Source organism: Natator depressus, chromosome 8 (genome assembly GCF_965152275.1).
Source record: "Natator depressus isolate rNatDep1 chromosome 8, rNatDep2.hap1, whole genome shotgun sequence".
NCBI classification, from domain to species: domain Eukaryota; kingdom Metazoa; phylum Chordata; order Testudines; family Cheloniidae; genus Natator; species Natator depressus.
This window is the reverse complement of record NC_134241.1, coordinates 67481217-67505440: the sequence shown is the minus strand read 5'-3', so window position 1 is coordinate 67505440 and position 24224 is coordinate 67481217.

Sequence of the window (24224 nt, the reverse complement as noted above, 5' to 3'; positions counted from 1 at the left end):
GACAGACCCTGGTCATTGGCAGGCGGGATCGAACCTCGGGCCTCTGGAGCTGAGTGCATGAGCCTCTACTGCATGACCTAAAGGCCAACTGGCTGTTAGCTAAAGCTTTAGAGGAGACTCATTAATCTCTCTCTAAGTGGTCTTGGTGCCACTAGAGGGGACAGAACACCACACCCAGGAGGTTTGTAGGTTACATATGAAATGGCCAGTTCAAACTTAATAGTATGACGTTTAATATTCCTGTATTACTATGGGAATGCAAAGTGTGGCAGATTTAAAAAATATGCAGCAGCATTTGAAATTTTAATCTCATTTCAGAGACATTCAGTAAACTGGTAGTAAACATGAGCATGGTTGTCACTTTTGACTTCCTGGTGCTGTGCACTTCATATTGATCTGCACAATACAGTTGTCTCCTTTTTACCAATGCATTTATATTCAAACTTGCCAGTCAGCTTGTCAGTTGCAAATTCCACTTTAATATGCAAAGAAACTGACATACAATTGGGATAAGAAGTGGAAGAATGAATACATGAATATGTTTTTCTAAATTCAGAATCCCTGTTGAGTGCAATGCACTTTTACTGTGTGAAGTCATGTTTTCTGAAGTAAAAGATAGATATTTTTCATTTAATAGAAAGTTACACCATACTTAATCTGCTTAAAAAAAATAACAGCACTCACCAACATAACTGAAGTAAAGTAACTTTTTGAATAGTAAACAGTTTCTGCTATACAGTTTACAACTAAAAATAAACTTGGTATAGGCTAGAAGCTAGTTATATTAGCAAAACTACTTTTTTTCCAAATGCACAGAGCATGCATTCCTGAAAGCATGGCAATAAAAAAAAGGAAACCAAAGGGTAATTGCCACCAACTGAGAAGGCATTTTGATTTCTGATGACTAATAGCAATAATTAATTCAATCATCCTTCACTGCTCCTTTTTATTTGCTGAAGAACTGGATGAGATCTTCAACACAATCTACCTCTCTCCAGTAAAATACAACTCATTTTGCGCACAAATTCAAATTTGCCAGGGACTATTATCCCTAATAAAAGTTTCTAGTCAAGTTTTTTTTAATCACTGACTCTGATTTATGCATGCAGTCGGAGCCTGAATAAATATGGGACCTTCCTGGTTAAGGTGTTCTCTAGTTGCTGTAGCTGAAGCATGACTCTATGTGTTTGTCTTCATACCACATGGCATCAGAAATGAGTGAATCCCTCTCTCTAGAAAAGGAATAAGGGAAAGGAAAGGAGGCCCCAGAGTGGTGAGTGGGGAAGTGGAAACTCAGGGAGAAGACCTGTGAAAGCTGCAGTATGAAGGAGGTAGAGCCCCAGGGCCAACCCTAGCTATTCTGGGGCCCTACGCAGCCCCCCAGGCCTCCATGGGCGGAGGAGGGGGCTGGCCCCAGGCCTCCACAGGGGAGGCAGGGCTGGCTTAGGGGGCAGGAGGAAACCGCCCCCCTGCACTCACCAGCGGCGTGGCTAGGGCCGAGTCACTGCACTTCCTGCTGCCAGTGTGTGCAGGCCCAGCCCTCTTGCAGTCCTCAGGGGAGTAGGCGTGGAGCGGAGCCGGGGTGGGAAGAGGCAGAGCAGGGGCGGAGCAGGGCCAGGGGCCATGGGGAAGAGGCGGGGCAGGGGCTGAAACAGCACGCAGGGATCTGGAACAGCATGCAGCTGGGTAAGGCACCAGGAAATGTAGTGCCCCAAATTTCCTGGTGCCCTACACAGCTGTTAGAGAGGTCTGATTTTGCCAACTTGGGCAGCTGGCCTTGCTGGATCCAGAGATGTGAGTGGTTCTGGATTGCTTCTAGTTTAAGAGAAAAAGCACAAGTATACTAGATAAATGCTTTGATATTTGGTGATATTGCTGATGACCTCCTGTGTGCCCTACCCCTCAATGATGAGGAAAAAGATTACACCAAAGTGAAAGAGGCTTTTCATAGTCAGAATATTATATCTGAAAGGGCCACATTTAATAGTAGGTGCCAGGAACAAGAAAAAAACAACTGAGATGTCAGGCCAAATTTAAAGCAGAATAACAACTAAAGAGTGGGAGACCAAAATACCTTAATAGAAGGAGAGCTGTGGAAAATATGGTAAGACACCAAGCCATAGTGGGCAATAATGTCCATCTAAAGAGATAGAATGTAGGAGGTGCCACAAAATGAGTACTAAGAGTAGTGTAAACAATCCAAGAGGGAGTGTTACAATCAAATGACAATGAGTCCATACTTCTAGAAACTACGTTCAAAGGGACCTAGGCACCTCCCTCCCTTTTTGGGACCATTGTGATGCACAAAACTCCCACTGAAACCCTGTAGGTGCCTAAACTTGCTTGGCACCTATATTTTTGCAAAATTTTAAGAAATTCCTTAGGCACCTATGTTTCTCTCATGAGCACTGCTACTTCCCTGTGGGTATGAAGATGCCTAGCTCCCATTTACACCACTTAAGAGCAAATCATGAACCAGGAGAAGACAGGCTTTCTGCTGTTTGAGAGGCCTGATCCAGTAGGCGTACTCAGAGGCTGCCCACTGGATCAGGCCCCCATAGGCAAGCTTACACAAAACAGCCAGGGAGGAGGGCAGGAGGTGGAAGACCTCCCTCATAACTGTAAATGTAGTGGTTAGGGTACTCACCTGGGAGGTGGGAAACCCCCAGTTCAAGTCCCCACTGCACCTAAGGTGGAGAAGGAATTTGAACACCAATCTGCCATCTTTCAGGTGAGTGCTCTAACCATTGGGATATGTGATATTCTGATATGCACAGAGTCCCTCGGTCTCTCCTGTTCAAGCTATTGCACTGTGAATAAATCATCATTGGAACAGGAGGACTGGATCCTGGATCTTCCACATCCTGTCTGTGTGCTCTAACCATCATGCTAGAGCAGGGGCGGGCAAAATACAGCCCGTCTAACATTTCTGTTCAGCCCACCAGGCTCTTTGGCTGCCACCTTTTGATCTTCTGGCCGCTAAAAGTCCCACAGCACAGCAGGGCGCTCAGGCAGGCAACCAGCCTGCCTGCCGTGGCCCCATGCTGCTTCCGAAAGCAGACAGCTGGTGCTGGCATGTCTCTGCGCCCCCCTGGCGGGGGGTGTGGGGGGGAGGTGGCTCTGCATGCTCCCCTGCCCCCAGCACCTTCTTCACAGCTTCCATTAACTGGTTTCTGGGAGCTGCAGAGGCGGTTCTTGCGGGTGTGGGCAGCGCACAGAGACCCGCTGCACCCCTCCCCACAAGGGGCACACAGAGACATGCCAGCAGCAGCCGGCCACAGCTGCTTCCAGGAGTGGCGGGGAGCTATGGCAAGCAGCCAGGCAGGCAGCCTGCCTGAGCCCTGCTGTACCACCGGCTGGGAGCTGCCTGCGGTAAGCGCCTCTCAGGCGGAGCCTGCACCTCACACCCTCTCCCACACCCCCACCCCCTGCCACAGGTCAGAGCCCCCTCCTGCACCCAGACTCCCTCTCAGTGCCCACACCCCTCAGTCTCTCCTGCACCCCAACACTCTGCACCAGCCCAAAGCTCCCTCCTGTACCCAAACTCTCTCCCAGACCGTGCACACGCTCCATTAATATAGTAGAAATATGCGGCCCATGACAACTTACCCAAATTCGTAGAGTGCCCCCTCTGTGAAAATTATTGCCCACCCCTGGGCTACAGTCACTCACTCTTGTGCTTTCTCTGGCCCAAATGACTTAGAGACAGTGAGAGAGAGAGAGAGAGATCCCAAGATGTAGATCTGCAAAGACCAAATAAGATTCTATGTGGAGCTAGTAACAATATATTGAATGTTTGTGGGGAATTCCTTGGGAAACTGGAAAAAGGACAGAAATTTCTTCTACAAATAATATATGTAATACAAGGACTAACAACTCTGCTACTAGTAGTTTTTGTATTGCAGGCAATCCACCTAGTAGAGAAATGGCAAAAAAGCAAATGACACAGGAGCTGTATCTACATGTCTTCTCAGGGCTAGGAAAGCTGTCAGGAGAATACAAAATAAAACTAGGTTTCAGAGTAGCAGCTGTGTTAGTCTGTATTTGCAAAAAGAAAAGGAGTACTTGTGGCACCTTAGAGACTAACCAATTTATTTGAGCATAAGCTTTCGTGAGCTACAGCTCACTTCACCGGATGCATAAAGCGGAAAATACAGTGAGGAGATTTATATACACACAGACCATGAAAAAATGGGTGTTTATCATACACATTGTAAGGAGAGTGATCACATAAGATGAGCTATTACCAGCAGGAGAGTGGGGTGGGGGGAGAGAAAACCTTTTGAAGTGATAATCAAGATGGGCCATTTCCAGCACATTTCCAGGAGTTAACAAGAACATCTGAGGAACAGAGGGAGTGGGGGGAGAGGAGGAATAAACATGGGGAAATAGTTTTACTTTGTATAATGACTCAACCACTCCCAGTCTCTATTCAAGCCTAAGTTAATTGTATCCAATTTGCAAATTAATTCCAATTCTGCAGTCTCTCGTTGCAGTCTGTTTTTGAAGTTTTTTTGTTGAAGAATAGTCACTTTTAGATCAGAAATTGAGTGACCAGAGAGATTGTTCTCCGACTGGTTTATGAATGTTATAATTCTTGACATCTGATTTGTGTCCATTTATTCTTTTACGTAGAGACTGTCCAGTTTGACCAATGTACATGGCAGAGGGGCATTGCTGGCACATGATGGCATATATCACATTGGTAGATACGCAGGTGAACAAGTCTCTGATAGTGTGGCTGATGTGATTAGGCCCTATGATGGTGTCCCCTGAATAGATATGTGGGCACAGTTGGCAACGGGCTTTGCTGCAAGGATAGGTTCCTGGGTTAGTGGTTCTGTTGTGTGGTGTGTGGTTGTTGGTGAGTATTTGCTTCAGGTTGGGGGGCTGTCTGTAGGCAAGGACTGGCCTGTCTCCCAAGATCTGTGAAAGTGATGGGTCGTCCTTCAGGATAGGTTGTAGATCCTTGATAATGCGTTGGAGAGGTTTTAGTTGGGGGCTGAAGGTGACGGCTAGTGGCGTCCTGTTATTTTCTTTGTTAGGCCTGTCCTGTAGTAGGTGACTTCGGGGAACTCTTCTGGCTCTGTCAATCTGCTTCTTCACTTCAGCAGGTGGCTATTGTAGTTGTAAGAATGCTTGATAGAGATCTTGTAGGTGTTTGTCTCTGTCTGAGGGGTTGGAGCAAATGCGGTTGTATCGTAGAGCTTGGCTGTAGACAATGGATCGTGTGGTGTGGTCTGGGTGAAAGCTGGAGGCATGTAGGTAGGAATAGCGGTCAGTAGGTTTGCGGTATAGGGTGGTGTTTATGTGACCATCGCTTATTAGCACTGTAGTGTCCAGGAAGTGGATCTCTTGTGTGGACTGGTCCAGGCTGAGGTTGATGGTGGGATGGAAGTTGTTGAAATCATGGTGGAATTCGTCAAGGGCTTCTTTTCCATGGGTCCAGATGATGAAGATGTCATCAATATAGCCCAAGTAGAGTAGGGGCATTAGGGGACGAGAGCTGAGGAAGCGTTGTTCTAAGTCAGCCATAAAAATGTTGGCATACTGTGGGGCCATGCAGGTACCCATAGCAGTGCTGCTGATTTGAAGGTATACATTGTCCCCAAATGTGAAATAGTTATGGGTGAGGTATTTTCCATTTTATGCATCCGATGAAGTGAGCTGTAGCTCACGAAAGCTTATGCTCAAATAAATTGGTTAGTCTCTAAGGTGCCACAAGTACTCCTTTTCTTTTTGCAAAATAAAACTGGTGCCATCAGCAACTCCCGTGGCTCTCAGATTTTAACACAGAAACAGACCACCAGTTCTTAGTGCCTGTACTGGTTTCAAAACCACTGGACAACCTTCCACTTAGAAGTCAAAGATTTCTAGTGGGTCTCATGCAATTTTCTTTCAAAAATGAGCACATACCAAGGAAAGCAATCATAGCAGCAGATGCTATCTAGAGCCACAACCGAAGAAAAAGCTTTAGAAAAAAAAAGATGTCAAAATCTACTTTGACCTTTTTCTGGCAGCAATTCAAGATAATTTCAGCAAATTAGAGATGAACAACTAAAGGATGAGACATTTCAAAAAACCTTACTCCCTCAACTCTGCTAAAGACAGTGGGGTTGAAGGAGTCAACTTTCCACAGACCTTCTAGCAGATCGGCAGGACCAAAATGACCTTCATATGACCATAGCCTGCTTCTGAGCAGAGGGCACATTTTCACTTCCTTTTGTGCTTCTGAAAGAGGTGTGCTCCAAAATCATGAGAGACTCCAAGGTATAAACAAGTATAAGGTATGAGCACAACAATCCGTATGTGGCCCAGTCTCAGTAGGCAAATTCAGACAGTAGAGGGCTGAGCGGCACGTAACAAGGAAATAAAAAACCCCCAAAACTTCTGCAAAAGACCCATATAAAGCACTCCTGACATCTTGGTCAACACCACTAGCAGAACGTCTGCTAGGAAGACAACTAAGTTTAAACCTCAGTGGCCCAACTTGAAATAATTTTGAAAACAGAATGCCAAAATAAAAACCAGGCAGCAGCAAAACGTCAATGTTCAGCACAGAACAAAAGCGCTACCTAAACTGAGGCCAGGAAACTAAGTTTGGGTCAAAAGCACCCAGATATTTGGATCCATTCAGAACCAGGCAGAAACACCAGATTCTACCTAGTGGAGACTCCAAGGGGACTTCTCTGGAGGAATCAGGTTCATTTTCAATATCTCCCAACACAATGAAGAGAGGAATTGGGACCTGCAGGTACTCTGTAAATAGGGTGACCATATTTCCCAAAAGGAAAATGGGACACCACACAGGGCTGGCCCAAGCTCCCCCATCATGGGGCTGGCCCCAGCTGCTCATCCAAGGCACCCCCAGCCTCCCCCCCACCCGATTGTCACTGGTCACTTGATCAGTTGGCAAGAGCAAATGGGACAAGTACCCAGTTTTGCCAAAAAAGTTGGGACGGCCGGAACAGGGTTTAAAAAAGGGACTGTCCCAGCCAAAATGGGACATATGGTCACCCTCTATCTGTAAAAAAGTGAGCCTCTGCCACAGGAAACTGCACACACAAACTCAACAGAAGTGAGAACACTGTCTAGAAGGTTGATCAGACCCACTCACAGATTTGGTTATTAGAATACTGCCCAGGACGATTTAAATGCAGTTGATAAGAGGATGTAGTGTAAATACTTTTAAGAAGCTGGAAGTTTATTTTGAACTGTATGTATATACTGTACATTGGTTCAAAATTTGTTTAAATCTTTTATTTTAAAGAAAGGGAGATTTGGAGTTGTTATGGAGTTCCTGGTCCTCCAGTTACCAGAGAGAACCATAATGTGTTGCAGTGGGAAGCCTAATAAAGGTGGGACTACCTGGGCAGGGAGTTTTCTTATTGCTTAGGCTCTTTGTGTTTGTTCTCTCATGACAAATAGCTCTATGGGTCGCAAGCACTTAAGGTCCCAATTCAAGCACGTGCTTAAATGCTTTGCTGAAATGTGTCCTGTATTATTTAGCACAGGTATTTCTCTAATTATGACACATGGAATACTGACTGATCAATAGCCTTCTGATTTATTTAAATTGTATTCTATTAATCCACATAGACTACAATTTAAAAGGTATTTTGAATCGAGATAAGTACATCTGCTTTTTAAATGTAGTTCTCTCCCCTGTCCCCTGCACAAAAAAGAGCTGAAGCGGTTTCTTAGCACAAAGAACTTCTCAAGTTGTCCATGTGCTTTATTTCAAATCATCTGCTCTTCAGTTCAGTTTCTACTTATGTGAACTCTGTTCTATGTCAAAGCCTATTAATTTTGATAAAATAATTTAAGTACAGAATAGAATGAAATACTCCATCTATAAACTTCTCCTATTATATAAAAGAAAGTTTTTTGCACTGATCCAGCATCTATTGTTGTTTGTAACTTTACTGGTTAGTTGGATGACAAGCTGCTGTTAGATTCTGCATGCATGCATGCCACAGAATCTATAGCATATAGAGGCATGCTTTCAAGGATTAAAGCGATGTACGGAGCTGTAAACGGATGTTTGTTCTTATGAGACCACAGGAAGCAGACATGCTTTTGTCTTCCTCAGTGATTACTGTGACTGCTCATTGCATACCACACAATAGCAACACCCATGGGCATTAATGTTGAACCATTTAGTCAGCTCCAGGCATATGTCACCCAATCCATGAGGCAATATAATCATCTTCAGACATTTAGAGATCTCCAGACAACAGGCAGAAAGATGAACAGATAAGGTGAGCACGTTTGCTCCCTCATTAAGCTGTATGCTGAAGTTTCTGTTTTATGCACTACGTAATCAACTATTAACTTTTTTAGTGCATTTGCATTTTTATTTCTCTAGCTTCTCAGAATAGATAGCTAAAAAAAGAATCTTCTATCTAAAAACAAACAGAGGTTTCTTTTTGAAGTATTGTAATTCACACTTGCAATAAACACAGTACTTAAACATCCATTATTCATTTTCTCTCATCTGATTTAAAGTAGTTCTTGTTTCATAGAGAAAATATGTTTCCAATGTAAGCTACGCTATGGTCTCCACAAGCATAGCTAAATTTGTTTAGATGCAGAATTAGAGAAAAATCAGTGATACTGAACTTCTAAAGTGAAAGATGATAAAGACTAAATGAGTGGGAGGAGACTCACTAGACCAAGTGCACTAAAAATTAACACATTGCTTTAATAAGAGTATAAGTCAATTAGATTTTCATTAGAGCTTTTGAAATGTTCATTTTAATTTTTGACTGGACAGAAATTAGTGTTCCATATCACAGATATTTCAACCAGATGATCAATGCAGAAACCTAAGATTTAGTGCACATGGAATGAGCGATCCAAAGTACTCAACTACCTTTTTCTTCTTACTTTGTTTCCTCATATATATTATATATAAAGCCTCACTATGTTTCCATTCAAATGTTACATCATAACCAATTGCCCTCTACAGTGGATAAAAATATATTTGCCAAGAAAAATCATTTCTCTGTTATTTTGCATTCCTGTCTCATCACTTAGTCATCCTGGAGGCTAATACACCAAATATCATGACCTACTGTTTCTGTGGAATGGGATGCATGCTATAAATATTGCTCTGACAAAGATGATACTTGTATGTGCCTAGAGGATTTTATTTACCACCCATGTGTGTGTTTTATTTATGTGAATTAGAATCAGAACTGGGTAGGATTTAAGTGAAGCTTGCAGCCATGTTGAGCTTTAGATTTCTGATATATAAACCTGAGAGTTTGTATGCTCACTGTGTTTCCATGGTTTTTTTTTTTAATGATGTTTCATTAGAAAAAGAAGTAGTGTGTCTTATGATATAGTAGGGACTCTCCATGGAAACTCTCCATTGAGCACAAGTGCAATCTGTAAATTCAGCAGAGTTGAGATTTAGTCCAGTCCATTTGATATGGCTCTAATTAGTTTCAGTCCAAAGCAGAAAGATCAGGGTAAAACATAATAAGTTGTTCATATGCTCAAGGACACTGCACCTCAAGAAATATTTGCTGCATTCTGAGCACAACCAGGATTTTCTTGGAACTATTTGTTCTGATTCAGTTTTTTAAATTGTTTTGTGCAAAAGAAGAGAATTCAGATAACTTACAATTCTGCTGGTTCGTTTTGAAAAATATGAAAGGACGAATACATTTTCGTAGATTTCAAAGTGTATGAGACACATCCAGTTTCTTAATATGAATTTTAAATGTGACTGTGTTTAGAACACCAGGACCACAACAATACGGCAGCTTACTTAGCTTTAAGGGTATTTTGGAATCTTGTTATAGAACCATACTGTAAATCAGTTTTGTTTATTCTGATAATATTTTTATCTTAAGGAAACAAAATCTGAAAAAAGCACAACCTATTTAAGCTGGTACCCATTTCTACAGCCATTTTACAAAAGGAAATTTTAATCATGTGAGGCTCACAGCTAATAGATCAATAATGTCTTATTTAGATTGTGGGTTCTTCACGGCAGGCAGAGTTTACTCCTCCATGTTTGAATGGGGCCCATTCTTGGTTGGTTCCTAGGCACTACTGTAAACAATAACTGTTCTAGTGATCTTTGGTCAAAAATGTTTATGACAGTCTTGCCATAGATCAAGTGCAATGTGTGATACTAAAAATGGACAGGTTATATTTTATTTGCATTATTTTAGGTTTGATATGGGTTTTTTTTGTCTTGTAAGCTAACCCATAAGGGGAAAACAAATCCAAAATACAGTTGTCAAGTGGAAGAGAGAAATATGGAAGATAGCTAGGCTGAGAGACACCTGGTTGGATGGACATAATCAAATTAGATACAAGGTTGCCAAGAGATATGATGACAATGCAGTCAGTGTCCAGCATAGTTTTGGAATGCATATGCCAAGGCATCATGTCAAGCAGCAAGAAAATGTTGGCTGAGGCCACCTGGGGATGTTGTGGGGGGAGGGGTGTGGCAAAAGGACCCGTTAGCCTCAGACCCTCCATTTGAAAGGGCTCCCAAACTGAGGGGCGGCTGAGGCAAATCTGAGTGAGTTGTGTTGTGACCTGGTGGTAACCTGAGAGGCACTGCAACCCGGTGAGCCAGGCTGCAATGCCTGGAGCAGGCACCAGGCCCAACCCCATGGGACAGGAGCTGCTGCTGCAGGCTTACTTGCCAACCTGGGACTCCTCTCCGTGTTGGGTTTTGGGGGGTGAGGAGGGAGGGGGTTGGTAGGGTAGATAGCCTCAGCTTCAGATTTTGTCCCAAGCCCCCAAAAACATCTACAGCAGCCCTGCAATTGGTACCTCTTCAAAATAGTCTGGTGTGATACCTAGATCAGATCTGGGGCACTACAGAACCAGAAAGTTAGACTAAAGGGCAGAAAACGAGTGAACGTTTCTTCCTAGGCTGGTCCTCAAACCACAAAGATCGCTGGGATGCAACCCATGTGTCCCTGCTCCTCGTGCCCTGATAGTCAGAATTCTTCCAAGAAGCTCCTGCCACAGTGCAGCCCCACTACCCCCTCCCAGAAAGTGCCTTGGTTTAAAGTCTCTTAAAGAGCCATATTAAAGGACCCATATGTAGTGCAGTTATCTGTTCAATGCTTCTTCTGGGCCTAATCCTGTTCTCATTGGACTAGGATCAGGCCCAGAGTGAGGCACCTTTACCCGTCTGCAATGCAAAACACAGATTCAGCACAGTCTATTTTTACTTAAAGAGTTCTTTGATTTGTTTACCCTGGAATGTATCAAGAAATGCTGAGATATCATTAATGCTAGAATACATAAACATTATTCATTACAATATACTGTCTCCCAACTGGGCAGCTCCCCATTTCCAATGGTCACCTAATTAATGGACGTCTAATAGACCCATCTGCAAATCTTACAATGCAATACTTTCACAAAACTAATTTGAGCTTGCCACTGCAGAAATGATGCAGTGCTATGGGGTACAATTAACTATACAGAGGCATACTTGATCTTAGAAGCCTTAGGGGTAATCAATAATGAGTTTACTTTCTGTGAATGTTATGTAGTTATAAGCACAGGATGATCGGCTTGAATTACTTACCTTTTGATTACCTTTTCTTACTAGGATACAAGCTCTCAGCAAATATGGAGCTAGACAAAGTTTTATTACACAATAAAATTCCTAACCAGTTCTAGAATTAAAATCTTATTGCCTAAACCATAAAGCAGTGTCTTGTCTGTCTAAAAGTTTAATAAGTACAATATTAATAAAACAACATGTGAAACCACTGATACATACTTCATGTGCTTCCTTTCCAAACACAAGAATATGATTTGATGTTATGAGACTTAAAATATGCAAAAGAAGGAGTGATCTGATTGGCCAATAAGTATTCTGAGCTGTGACTTCTGCCCAATTCACAGGTTGGAATTTATGAGTCTCATCACTTAATGAACAAGGAATCCAAGAACTGTGACTGCAATCGGCATAATTCATGGAGGCTTGGAATTTATGAGCCTCAGTTAGCAAGGTAAGCAGGAGAACAAGATCTGACTGGCTAAAAAAAGAATCTCAGGAATATTGAGTGTAATTGAGCTCAATTATCTAGATTCAGAACATGTCAATAAGTGTATAAATGTTATATGTATAAAACACTTGACAGATGCAGTAAGATATACATGTGTTTTGCATTGATTCATATATAAAGAATCACAGAATTAGAGCTAGATAAGCCCTATCAGGTCATTTTGGCCAGTCTCCTGATGCAGGCTTCCCAATTACCCCCAGCCATTTGCGAGTGCTTTGTCTTGTCTAATTTTGAAACCCAAGCAATAGGACTTCCACCCCTTAACTTGGGAGTTTATCTAATAACCTATACATCTCACTTCCAAAAAGTTTTCCTAATAGTCCACTTTCATTTTACCTTACTTAACAGCTTTTGTACCACCCCAAATAACTCCTCTTTCCAGATTACATCCTTCAGTTACTTGGTAGCTTATTCCAATCTGACACATATAGCACATCCCTCCGGACACTTCAAGCTACACCAATTTATTTAAAGGTACACTGACAACCAATAAGAGAGAGGGAGAAAAAGAAATCTGAGGACTGTCTTGCAGAGCTCCTCCCCATCCTTCTGGAGGAACAAAGTTTGTAACCAGCAGACTAGGACACAGGACTTCTCCCAGAACTGTACATCTCCCCAGTGACACATGGGAGGCCAATACTGGCTCCTGGCATCCCTACCTTTCCTAGGTAGCACAGCTCTACAGGAGCTGTAGAATATTTATAAAGAGTAAATACTGGTTTGGGGTGGTAGCTAGACTCCACTCATATATGCTTTCAGCCTTAACTCTTCTGTAACAAAGATGCTCATTTGTGAATATAAGAACAGTTTCATGACAAATTCAGTGCAACTATGGAAATCCCATTAAATGTGCAGCTATTTATTTAATATTCAATACTACAAAGCCAAAGTGTTTTTAATTAAAACCCAGGGGGTTCTCTGGCTAGCCTATAAGTGAGAAAATCTTGGAAAACTAATTTCATACTGTCATAAATATAATGGGAAGGGTAACCACCTTTCTGTATACAGTGCTATAAAATCCCTCCTGGCCAGAGGCAAAATCCTTTCACCTGTAAAGGGTTAAGAAGCTAAGGTAACCTAGGTGGCACCTGACCCAAAATGGCCAATGAGGGGACAAGATTCTTTCAAATCTGGAGGTGGGGAGCAAAGGGTTTGGTCTGTCTGTGTGATGCTTTTGACAGGAACAGATCAGGAATGCAAGCCTTACAACTCCTGTAAAGTTAGTAAGTAATCTAGCTAGAAAATGCGTTAGATTTTCTTTTGTTTAATGGCTTGTAAAACAAGCTGTTCTGGAGGGAATGTATATTCCTGTTTTTGTGTCTTTTTGTAACTTAAGGTTTTGCCTAGAGGGATTCTCTATGTTTTGAATCTGATTACCCTGTAAAGTATTTACCATCCTGATTTTACAGAAGTGATTCTTTTACCTTTTCTTTAATTAAAATTCTTCATTTAAGAACCTGATTGGTTTTTCATTGTTCTTAAGATCCAAGGGTTTGGGTCTGTGTTCACCTGTACTAATTGGTGAGGATATTATTATCAAGCCTTTCCCAGGAAAGGGGGTGTAGGGTTTGGGGGGATATTTTGGGGGAAGACGTCTCCAAGTGGTCTCTTTCCCTGTTCTTTGTTTAAAACACTTGGTGGTGGCAGCATACTGTTCAAGGACAAGGCAAAGTTTGTACCTTGGGGAAGTTTTTGACCTAAGCTTGTAAGAATAAGCTTGGGGGTCTTTCATGCAGGTCCCCACATCTGTACCCTAGAGTTCAGAGTGGGGAAGGAACCTTGACACATACCATTTTGATTTAAGAAGCCCATAATATTACAATTTCAATGAAAAGCTAACAAACTGTGTAAATCAAATATTGGGCCCAATTACAAACTGTATTATGCCGAGAACAACCTAAAAACCTTAAAACATTTTAATATAGCATTAGGGTTCATAAACACATGAAAGCCAGGAAGTAGTAAATTAAGCCCCTACCCTACATCCACATCCTAACATCATGGTGCCTACATTCTGCATAACTAGGGCCCCACCAAATTCTTGGACCATTTTGGTCAAGTTCACGGTCATAGGATTTTTAAAAAATTAAATTTCATGGTTTCCACTATTTAAATCTGAAATTTAACAGTGTTGTAATTGTTAGGAGTCCTGACCCAAAAAGGAGCTGTGGGGAGGGGGGTTGCAAGGTTATTGTGGGGCGGGGGGGTTGCAGTACTGCAACCCTTACTTCTGTGCTGCTGCTGGTGGCAGCTCTGCCTTCAGAGTTGGGCAGCTGGAGAGTGGCAGCTGTTGGCCAGGAGCCCAGCTCTGAAGGCAGAGCCACTGCCAGAAGCAGCAAAGAAGTAAGGATGGCATGGTATGGTATTGCTACCCTTACTTCTGCACTGTTGGCTGTAGAGCTGCACCCTCAGTCAACAACCGCCACTCTCTGGCCACTGAGCTCTGAAGGTAAAAATGCAGAGCTAAGGGTGGCATGGTATGGTATTGCCACCCTTATTTCTGCACTGCTACTGGCAGGGCACTGCCTTCAGAGCTGGGCGCCTGAGCAACAACTGCCGCCCTCTGACTGCCCAGCTCCGAATGCAGCGCAGAAGTAAGGGTGTCAATAACGTGACCCTCCCTAAAATAACCTTGTGACCCCTGCAACTCCCTTTTGGGTCAGGACACCCAATTTGAGAAACATTGGTTTCTCCCGTGAAATCTGTATAGTGCAGGGTAAAAGCACACAAGACCAGATTTTACAGGGGGAGTCCAGATTTCATGGTTTGTGATAAGAAGAGTAGTACTTGTGGCACTTTAGAGACTAACCAATTTATTTGAGCATAAGCTTTCGTGAGCTACAGCTCACTTCATCGGATGCGTACTGTGGAAAGTACAGAAGATCTTTTTATACGCACAAACCATGAAAAAATGGGTGTTTACCACCACAAAAGGTTTTCTTTCCCCCCACACCCCACTTTCCTGCTGGTAATAGCTTATCTAAAGTGATCACTCTCCTTACAATGTGTATGATAATCAAGGTGGGCCATTTGCAGCACAAATCGAGGTTTTCTCCCCACCCCCCCCCCGACAAACCCACTCTCCTGTTGGTAATAGCTTATCTAAAGTGATCACTCACCTTACAACGTGTATGATAATCAAGGTGGGCCATTTGCGTTTTTCATGGCTGTGAATTTGGTAGGGCCCTATACATAGCCTAAGGTGCTCTCTCTCCGAGGAAAAGAAAAACACCCCAAAAAAGCCTCAATTTTGGAAAAGATACTTTTATGTACATGCAAACAACAACAAATTGTTAGTTAAAAGAGAAATGCCATTTTGTCTTGAAAACTCCCTTTAGCAATAGAACTAACATTTCTCTGTGAACACAGTAGATTTAGCCCTGTAGAAATTGGTGATTTTGTTCTCAGATGGTATTTTACTATGAACATCTAGGTCCAGAGACAGAAACAAAGTTTTACCTTTGATCAAGTTTGTAAATACTTTTGAAAACAAAATCTGTTTGTTTTAATTGTGTTCCAGATTTTTAGAGGTTCAGGATAGTGTTAAAGACAAAGCAACAATGACTGCACTTCCAGACTATGGGATGGACAAGTGGGGGTACAGGGCTGTGTGATTTAATTTACCTTCATCTGCCAATCCCTGCTTTGTGCCCTTCCCAAGGCCCAGTTACTTGTTAATTAATTGCAAGTAACTGGGCTTTGTGCAGGCAAGCCTCCAAGTTACAATACAGCTCCTCTGCAATCACTATCCTTGTCAAATATTTGCTACAATTACTGTTAAAGCAGCTTACCTATCTTTCCTTGACACAGTGGTGTGGCCACTCCCTCAGCTTCCCCTTGATAATGGTCTTTCATGGGCAAGTAGAAAGATTTCAACATCCAGCCAAATCAATAAGGGAGTCTTTTCCTTGCAGAGGGAAATCAGAGTCCAACTGGGCAAACAGCACTTGGTTCATGAGTTCTCCCCTGGCTCACAGGGGTTTCCATACCATTCTTCTAGGTGAGGGGCTCCCAGAACTAGAACCTTAACCATGCAGATTTTGTCTGCCTTTTATCCAAAGCCTCCTCTCTTTAATGCTGCCCAAAGCCCCTTTCTACAATAGCAATCTATATTCAATCCTTCTGCCTACCCTCTTCTCCCTACTTCTCCACTTTCTCCCTGGTCTCTTCCCAGAAGTCCGACACTAAACTGTTGCTCTTTTCCAGCTCTTGTTCCTAGACTACAGTGAACAGCTGACCCCTAGATCATGCCTCAGTCCTTGTTTCTCTCCTACTGAGAGAAGGCTGCCTCTTTTACAGCAGGCCCTGCTTTCAGCCTGAAGTTATATGATTCTTCTCAGTCACATGCTCCCTGTAGGAACCACAACTCCCAGAATCTTGGCCTTAAAGCAGTCAAGCCCTGAAATAGGGCTGGTTGGAGCTGGGCTTGTATTTAAAGGAACAGGCTAAGTTGATACATAACCCACTGCCTAGCCCTAGAATGACATTTAGGTTCTCTGAACCACCTATGTGGGCAAGGTGCGTTGCGGGGTGGGGGTTTAGGGAAGATCCCATGGCCCTTTCCCTGGCCTGCCCAAAACTGTCCCTACATACTGAGCTATTCTCAGTCCTCCAGTGCACTGGCTTTCCAGTGCACTCCCTCCACGTGGAGCACAGTTACTCATCTGGAGCTTTCTTTCAACACCCCTTTGCAGGTTTTACATGGTTATGTGGTGCAGAGGGATCAGTGTCAGCCTTTTTCACAACGGGCGTATTTCACCCTTAGTGAATTAACCAGTGAAGAATTATTAGTAAAAGAAGGATCAGCTTTCTTGAACATTCCCATACTCAGTGGGCACCTATACATCACAAACTAAAACACCCAAAGTCCAGCACCAGGACGCAATGGGTCTCAGGATGGATAGTCTCTTATTGGGCTGTTACAGGTAAACGCTCACAAGTAAACAATAGAGGCCAGATCTTAGTCCCTGGTCCAGCTGCTAAACAGCTGGAAAGCCAGCAGATGCATAGCCCAGAGGATAATTCCTGGATGACATAGTGCTGCTCCATATGTCACCTCACCACTGTGGGGGGCAAAGCTATGCATCCCTATGCCCCAGCAACCCCAACTACTGGAGCAGGCCTTTAAGACCACAGTCAGCTAAACATAAGCTAGAGCAACTGAGAGGCTGTTCTAAATTATACCTGGGACCAGTCCAAAGCATAGCTAGGGGAGTTTAAAGGTGACATCCTGAGCCCCAACCACTCTGCCCCTGCACTGAACACAACTCAGGAGGACTAGAAACTAGCCCGGGTGGTTTTATTGAGCTTCTCTCAGGCAAGCTCAGAACAGTGTGTAATATTTATTACCTTCTGTAATATATAAATATGAGGAAGCAGAGTTGCAGGCTCAGTGGCAGCCCTAATTCAGAAATTTCTTTTTGTTTTATATTACTTGGGCATCATTTTTGTGTTTAATTAATGTGTAATAATTCCTCATTCTTCCTACACTAAATCCCACTGACACACACACAACTTAGTCCTCAAACTGTAGGATATCTTCATTAAATTGCTTTGCAGCTGCAGCTATAAACAAAATTACTTCAGAGAACTCTATGGGGAGTAGAAGAATTCCTCAGTAAAGATTTTTTATAGATCTATAGCTTATTTTAATACGTAAAACTTGACTAGCATAGTCTGTTGACATTTTAAATATTATCAAGAAATCAAAATAGTTTGATTTCAAGATTTGAATCAGGTTGAGAAATGTACAAAGCAATAGCCTGTTTTAATATCTCAGGTATTTCAGTAAATATTCTACCTGATGATGGACTCTATGGTAAATTAAATATTCACAGATCAACAGACCAAAAAGCTCTTTAACTAGAGCAGTTTATTCCCCTGATTTAAAATCAGTATGGCAGATAGTAACTTTACTTAGGAGCTGGTCTTCAAAATTTATTTGCCAATCATAAAAGCTATTGTATCAGAGTTCATGCAGTTATACTGTGTATACAGTATGTTCGCTAAGATGTACAATGTTCCCTTCCTTCAAAGCTAGGCTCTCAAAGCAGTTTAGCTCTTGCCACAACATACACCAGTGCTGTGGAAGCAAAACTGGTAAATATTCAGACACAAAGAGCATTTTGTGACTAACACACAGGACTGAGCATCAGAACATTCCATTCTCAGCTCTGCCTCTGTCTTGCTGTGTAACCTGGGGAAGTCATGCCACCTCTATGAACCTCAGTTTAGCCATCTCTAAAATGGGGATTAAAAACAAGACTGTCTCCCACCTTACTTGCCTGGAGTGGAAGTATTATCAGAAATGTATTTGTCTACGTTCTGTCTCGTGCTGCACAAAACTCAGTGCAACAGAGAATTCTGCATCAGGGAGAATCCGTATCAGGGAGCTGGCTTCAACTTCCTGATTCTCAAGGCCAGCTCTGGTCTTAATACAACTTCAAGCTGCTACCAGGCAGCTTTCAGTACTGCCACTGCCTTAGGGTCATTGACACTAGTTCTGCCTCTTTGCTGTGGCAGAACATCATTCATGCCTCCTCCTTGCACGCTACACAGGGAAGAAGGGTGGCAAAGGACCGTGGATTTGCTGCAATGCAGCTTCACCAGCACAGAGTTTCCCTTTAGTGGGAATTCTCTGCTGAGCATTTGCAGGTTATTTTCAGGTTCTTTGTGTGCCCTGAGTGGTGCAAAGTGGCTGGAACCCAGCTTGTGACCCTGGCCCATTATTAGAGAAAGAGGCTAAGGCCATGTCTACACTACGAAAGTACTCCGATTTTACAGAAGTCAATTTTTGGGAACAGATTGTATAAAGTCGAGTGCATGCGTCCACACTAAGCACATTAATTCAGCGGTGTGCGTCCACAGTACCGTGGCAAGCATCGACATTCTGAGCGGAGCACTGTGGGTAGCTATGCCACAGTCCCCGCTGCCCACTGAAATTCTGGGCTGAGCTCCCAATGCCTGATGGGGCCAAAACTTTGTTGCGGGTCGTTATGGGTAAATGTCGTCAGTCAACCCTCCCTCCCTCCATGAAAGCAACATCAGACAATCATTTCGTGCCCTTTTCCCTGGATTGCCCAAGCAGATGCCATAGCATGGCAAGCATGGAGCCCATTCAGCTCACCACAGCAGTTATAACCATTGTAAATACCTCACGCATTATCGTGCAGTTTATGCAGAAACAGCACCTGAAAAACCAGGCGAGGAGGCGACAGCAGCGCGGTGATGAGGAATGAACACAGATTTCTCTAAAACCACTGTCCCCAGCATTTTGGAGATCATGGTGTTACTGGGGCAGGCTCATGCTGTGGAATGCTGATTCTGGGCCTGGGAAACAAGCACAGAGTGGTGGGACCACATAGTGTTGCAGGTTTGGGATGATTCCCAGTGGCTCCGAAACTTTCGCCTGCATAAGGGCACTTTCATGGAACTTTGTGAATTGCTTTCCCCTGCCCTGAAGCACAAGAATACCAAGATGAGAGCAGCCCTCACAGTTCACAAGCGAGTGGCAATAGCCCTGTGGAAGCTTGCAACGCCAGACAGCTACCGGTCAGTCGGGAATCAATTTGGAGTGGGCAAATCTACTGTGGGGGTTGCTGTGATGCAAGTAACCAATGCAATCATTGAGCTGCTGCTATCAAAGGTAGTGACTCTGGGAAATGTGCAGGTCATACTAGATGGCTTTGCTGCAATAGGATTCCCTAACTGTGGTGGGGCTATAGACGGAACGCATATCCCTGTCTTAGGACCGGACCACCAGGGCAGCCAGTACATAAACCGCAAGGGGTACTTTTCAATGGTGCTGCGAGCACTGGTGGATTACAAGGGACGTTTCACCAACATCAGCGTGGGATGGCTGGGTGTTCATGACACTCGCATCTTCAGGAACTCGGGTCTGTTTAAACGGCTGCAGGAAGGGGTTTACTTCCCAGACCAGAAAATAACTGTTGGGGATGTTGAAATGCCTATAGTTATCCTTGGGGACGCAGCCTACCCCTTAATGCCCTGGCTCATGAAGCTGTACAAAGGCACCCTGGACAGTAGTTAGGAGCTGTTCAACTATAGGCTGAGCAAGTGCAGAATGGTGGTAGAGTGTGCATTTGGATGTTTAAAGGGTCGCTGTTGCAGTTTACTGACTCGCTCAGACCTCAGCAAAACCAATATTCCCATTGTTATTGCTGCTTGCTGTGTTCTCCACAATCTCTGTGAGAGTAAGGGGGAGATGTTTATGGCAGGGTGGGAGGTTGAGGCAAGTCGCCTGGCCACTGAATACGCACAGCCAGACACCAGGGCGATTAGAAGAGCACAGCAGGAAGCACTGCGCATCAGAGAAGCTTTAAAAAACAGTTTCACGACTGGCCAGGGTATTGTGTGACACTTCTGTTTGTTTCTCCTTGATGAAAACCCGCCCCCTTGGTTGACTCTAAATTCCCTGTAAGCCACCCGCCCTCCCCCCTTCGATCACAGCTTGCTTGCAAAGGAAATAAAGTCACTATCATTTAAAAAGCATGTATTCTTTATTAATTGATTATAAAAATAGGGAGATAACTCACGAGGTAGCCTGGGCGGGGTGTGGGAGGAGGGTAGGAGGGAAGGAAAAGGCCACTTTAAAACTTGTTGAATGCCAGCCTTCTGTTGCTTGGGCTGTCCACTGGAGTGGAGTGGTTGGGTGCTCAGAGCCTGCCCCCCTGCGTTCTTGGGCGTCTGGGTGAGGAGGCTATGGAACTCGGGGAGGAGGGAGGGCTGTTAAACAGGAGCTGCAGTGGCAGTCTGTGATCCTGCTGCCTTTCCTGAACCTCCACCAGACGCTTCGGAGCATGTCCGTTTGATCCCGCAGTAGCCCCAGCGTTGCATTCTGCCTCCTTTGATCTTCCTGCCGCCACCTCTCCTCACGTTCATCGGCCACTTTTCTGTACTCTGCTATTGTGTCCCTCCACACATTCTGCTGAGCATTTGCAGCTGCTGGAGGAAAAAAAGGGAGTGAAGTATTTAAAAAGATACATTTTACAGAACAATGGCTATACTCTTTCATGGTGAACAACACTATTCACATTACATAGCACACGTGATTTTGGTACAAGGTCACATTTTGCATCTTATATTGAGTGCCTGCGGCTTTGGTGTTAGAGATCACACATGCAATGCCAGGCAACAGAATTTGGCGTGTAGGCAGCCATGGTAAGCCATAGTCTTTCGGCTTCTGCAACCTTCGTAACAGCAGCGCCCTCCTCTCCCATACCAAGCAAAGCACGTTGAGTTGGCCATTTAGTGCTGCGGTTTTCCTCTTAACGTGCAGCAGCAGAAACCAAACTAACCCCCACCCCCATCCAATTCTCTGGGATGATTGCTTTACCCCTCACCCCACCGCGTGGCTGGTATCAGGGAAGATCCCTGATAGCCAAACGTGAACAGCTCAGCGCCAATGCCCCCCACACCGCTTGGCTAACTGCGGGGAGGATTTCTTTTCAGCCACAGGCGAACAGCCCAGTAGGAATGGCCACCTCTGAATGTCCCCTTAATTAAATTCCCCTATTTCAAGCAGGTTACCATAACGATATCACTCTCCTGAGGATAACACAGAGAGATAAAGAACAGATGTTGCTTGAACGCCAGCAAACACTGGGACCATATGCTGCCAGTCTTTGTCATGCAATGATACCAGATTACTTGCTACTAGCATGGCGTGGTAAAGTGTCCTACCATGGAGGACGGAATAAGGCTGCTCTCCCTAGAAACCTTCGGCAAAGGCTTTTAGAGTACCTCCGGGAGAGCTTCATAGAGATGTCCCTGGAGGATTTCCGCTCCATCCCCAGACACGTTAACAGACTTTTCCAGTAGCTGTACTGGCCACGAATGCATCCCAAGTCCTCAGGGCTACTTAATCATTAAAAAAAAAAAACGCTTGCTTTTAAAACATGTATTATATTTTAAAAGGTACACTCACCAGAGGTCCCTTCTCTGGCTTGGTTGGGTTGGGAGGGTATTTCAGTCAGGGTGATAATAAGATCCTGGCTGTCGGGGAGAATGGTGTGCTGTGCTCTCCTCAAGCTCATCCTCCTCCTCTTCCTCCTCCTCATCTTCCCCGTCCGCAAAATCCTCAGGCATGGCGGAGAGTACCCCATCATTGGAGTCCACGGACGGGGAGGGGTAGTGGTGGTGGCCCCCCCTAGAATTGCATGCAGCTCAGGGTAGAAGCGGCATGTCTGGGGCTCTGTCCCGGAGCGTCCATTTGATTCTTTGCTTTTCTGGTGCGCTTGTGTGAGCTCCTTAAGTTTCACGCCGCACTTTGTTGCATCTCTGCTGTAGCCTCTGTCCCTCATGGCCTCGGAGATTTTTTGAAATGTTTTGGCATTTTGGAACAGAGTTCTGATAGCACGGATTCATCTTCCCATACAGCGATCAGATCCAGAACCTCCCGTTCGGTCCATGCTGGAGCTCTTTTTCGATTCTGGGACTGCATGGTCACCTGTGCTGATGAGCTCGCCTGGCCAAACACGAAATGAGATTCAAAAGTTCCTGGGGCTTTTCCTGTACACCTGGCCAGTGCATCTGAGTTCAGACTGCTGTCCAGAGCGGTCACAATGGTGCACTGTGGGATAGCTCCCGGAGGCCAATACCGTCGAATTGTGTCCACACTAACCCTAATTCGAAACAGTGATGTCGATTTCAGTGCTAATCCCCTCTTTGGGGAGGAGTACAGAAATCGGTTTTAAGAGCCCTCTTTGTAGAACAAAATGGCTTCGTTGTGTGGATGGGTGCAGGGTTAATTCGATTTAACGCTGCTAAATCAGACATAAACTCTAGTGTAGACCAGGCCTAAGTCACTTGCTCACTCCTCACGTCTGCAAATGTGTCACCCATTTCACCCAATATGATACTCACAGCTTGGCAGCTGTTGACACGTGTCCAACTGTCAGGCAAACCCAGACCCTTGGGACCCTAGGAGGCTAAGGCAGGTGACTGGGGGACAGCCCATTTCCATGTTTGGAAAGGATTGTATGTATTTGTAGATGAGTTAAGACACAAATGGTCACAATGGAGTTTGGCAGTCTTTTGTGTAGGAGAAACTTATGGCTGAAGGATGGTTTGAACATAGCTCTTTGCTGGAGCTCTTTTGTGCCATATCATGGATTATAAGTGCACTTTGCTTTTGCCAGCTAATATGACTATTTAACAGTGTTCATGATTGTTCTAATAGGTATACTAGCCTAGGACACAGTAACACTAATTTCGCTCTCAGTGAAGAAATATCCTGCAACTGGTATATGAATTCATCCCTGGTGTATGAGTTTGGCCCATCAAGTCCGAAAGTACAATTTTCAAAATGGCCCATGTGGCTTTGGAGCCTAAACTCCATTTTCAAAAGAGACTTAGGCTTTTAGGAGTCTATGTGTCATTAATGAACACTTAGGCATAGATCCTCAAAGTTACTTAGGCATTGCAATGCCTATTTTATAGGCAACTCACCACTCAGTGGAATCCACAAATCCTGAGCTGGCCATCCAGGCTCCTTTTACAATGCATAAGGAGAGATAGATGCCTGAGAATGGGATTCACAAACCAGCTCTCTACTCAGGCAGCTGCATACGCTAGCCAATAGCAAATGCCAAGGAGATGTGTGTCGTAAGCTCCGTCCCCTCGGGAGCTAAGTCTGGGCTGGAGGGAGATGCCTATCTCTTCTTGGGATTCACAGTAAAGGAATCCTCTCCTAAGTCATTTCTTGTAAGAACAGTTGCAGAGCATGCCTAACTTCACACAAAACAGAGGAGGTAGCAGCCTCTCTTGTAAATTTTAGCCCGATAGGTAGAAAGGCCATTTGCACCATCAGATCATCTAGTAGCAATTCTCCAACCATCTAAAAAGGCATCTGTATCTAAATAGATGCTGAGAGTATGTAAGAATCAGTGCAAAATCCAAAAGTCATGTGGCCAAACTGGAAAGAAACCTGCTCTATGCAAAATGGGCTTATGGCTATTTGTATGTAGTGGTCACCTGTCCTGAGATAAGACATGTAGTATCAAGCCTTCTAGCAGCCTCCAATGGGTGCAGCAGTGCTCCAAGTACCATTATGCAGTGAAGATTTTTATTTTTTTTTAGGCTCAGTGGTTTATTGTCTGTTCAACAGGTAGCACTGCATTGCCTCTACATGCCTTTCTTACATTACAG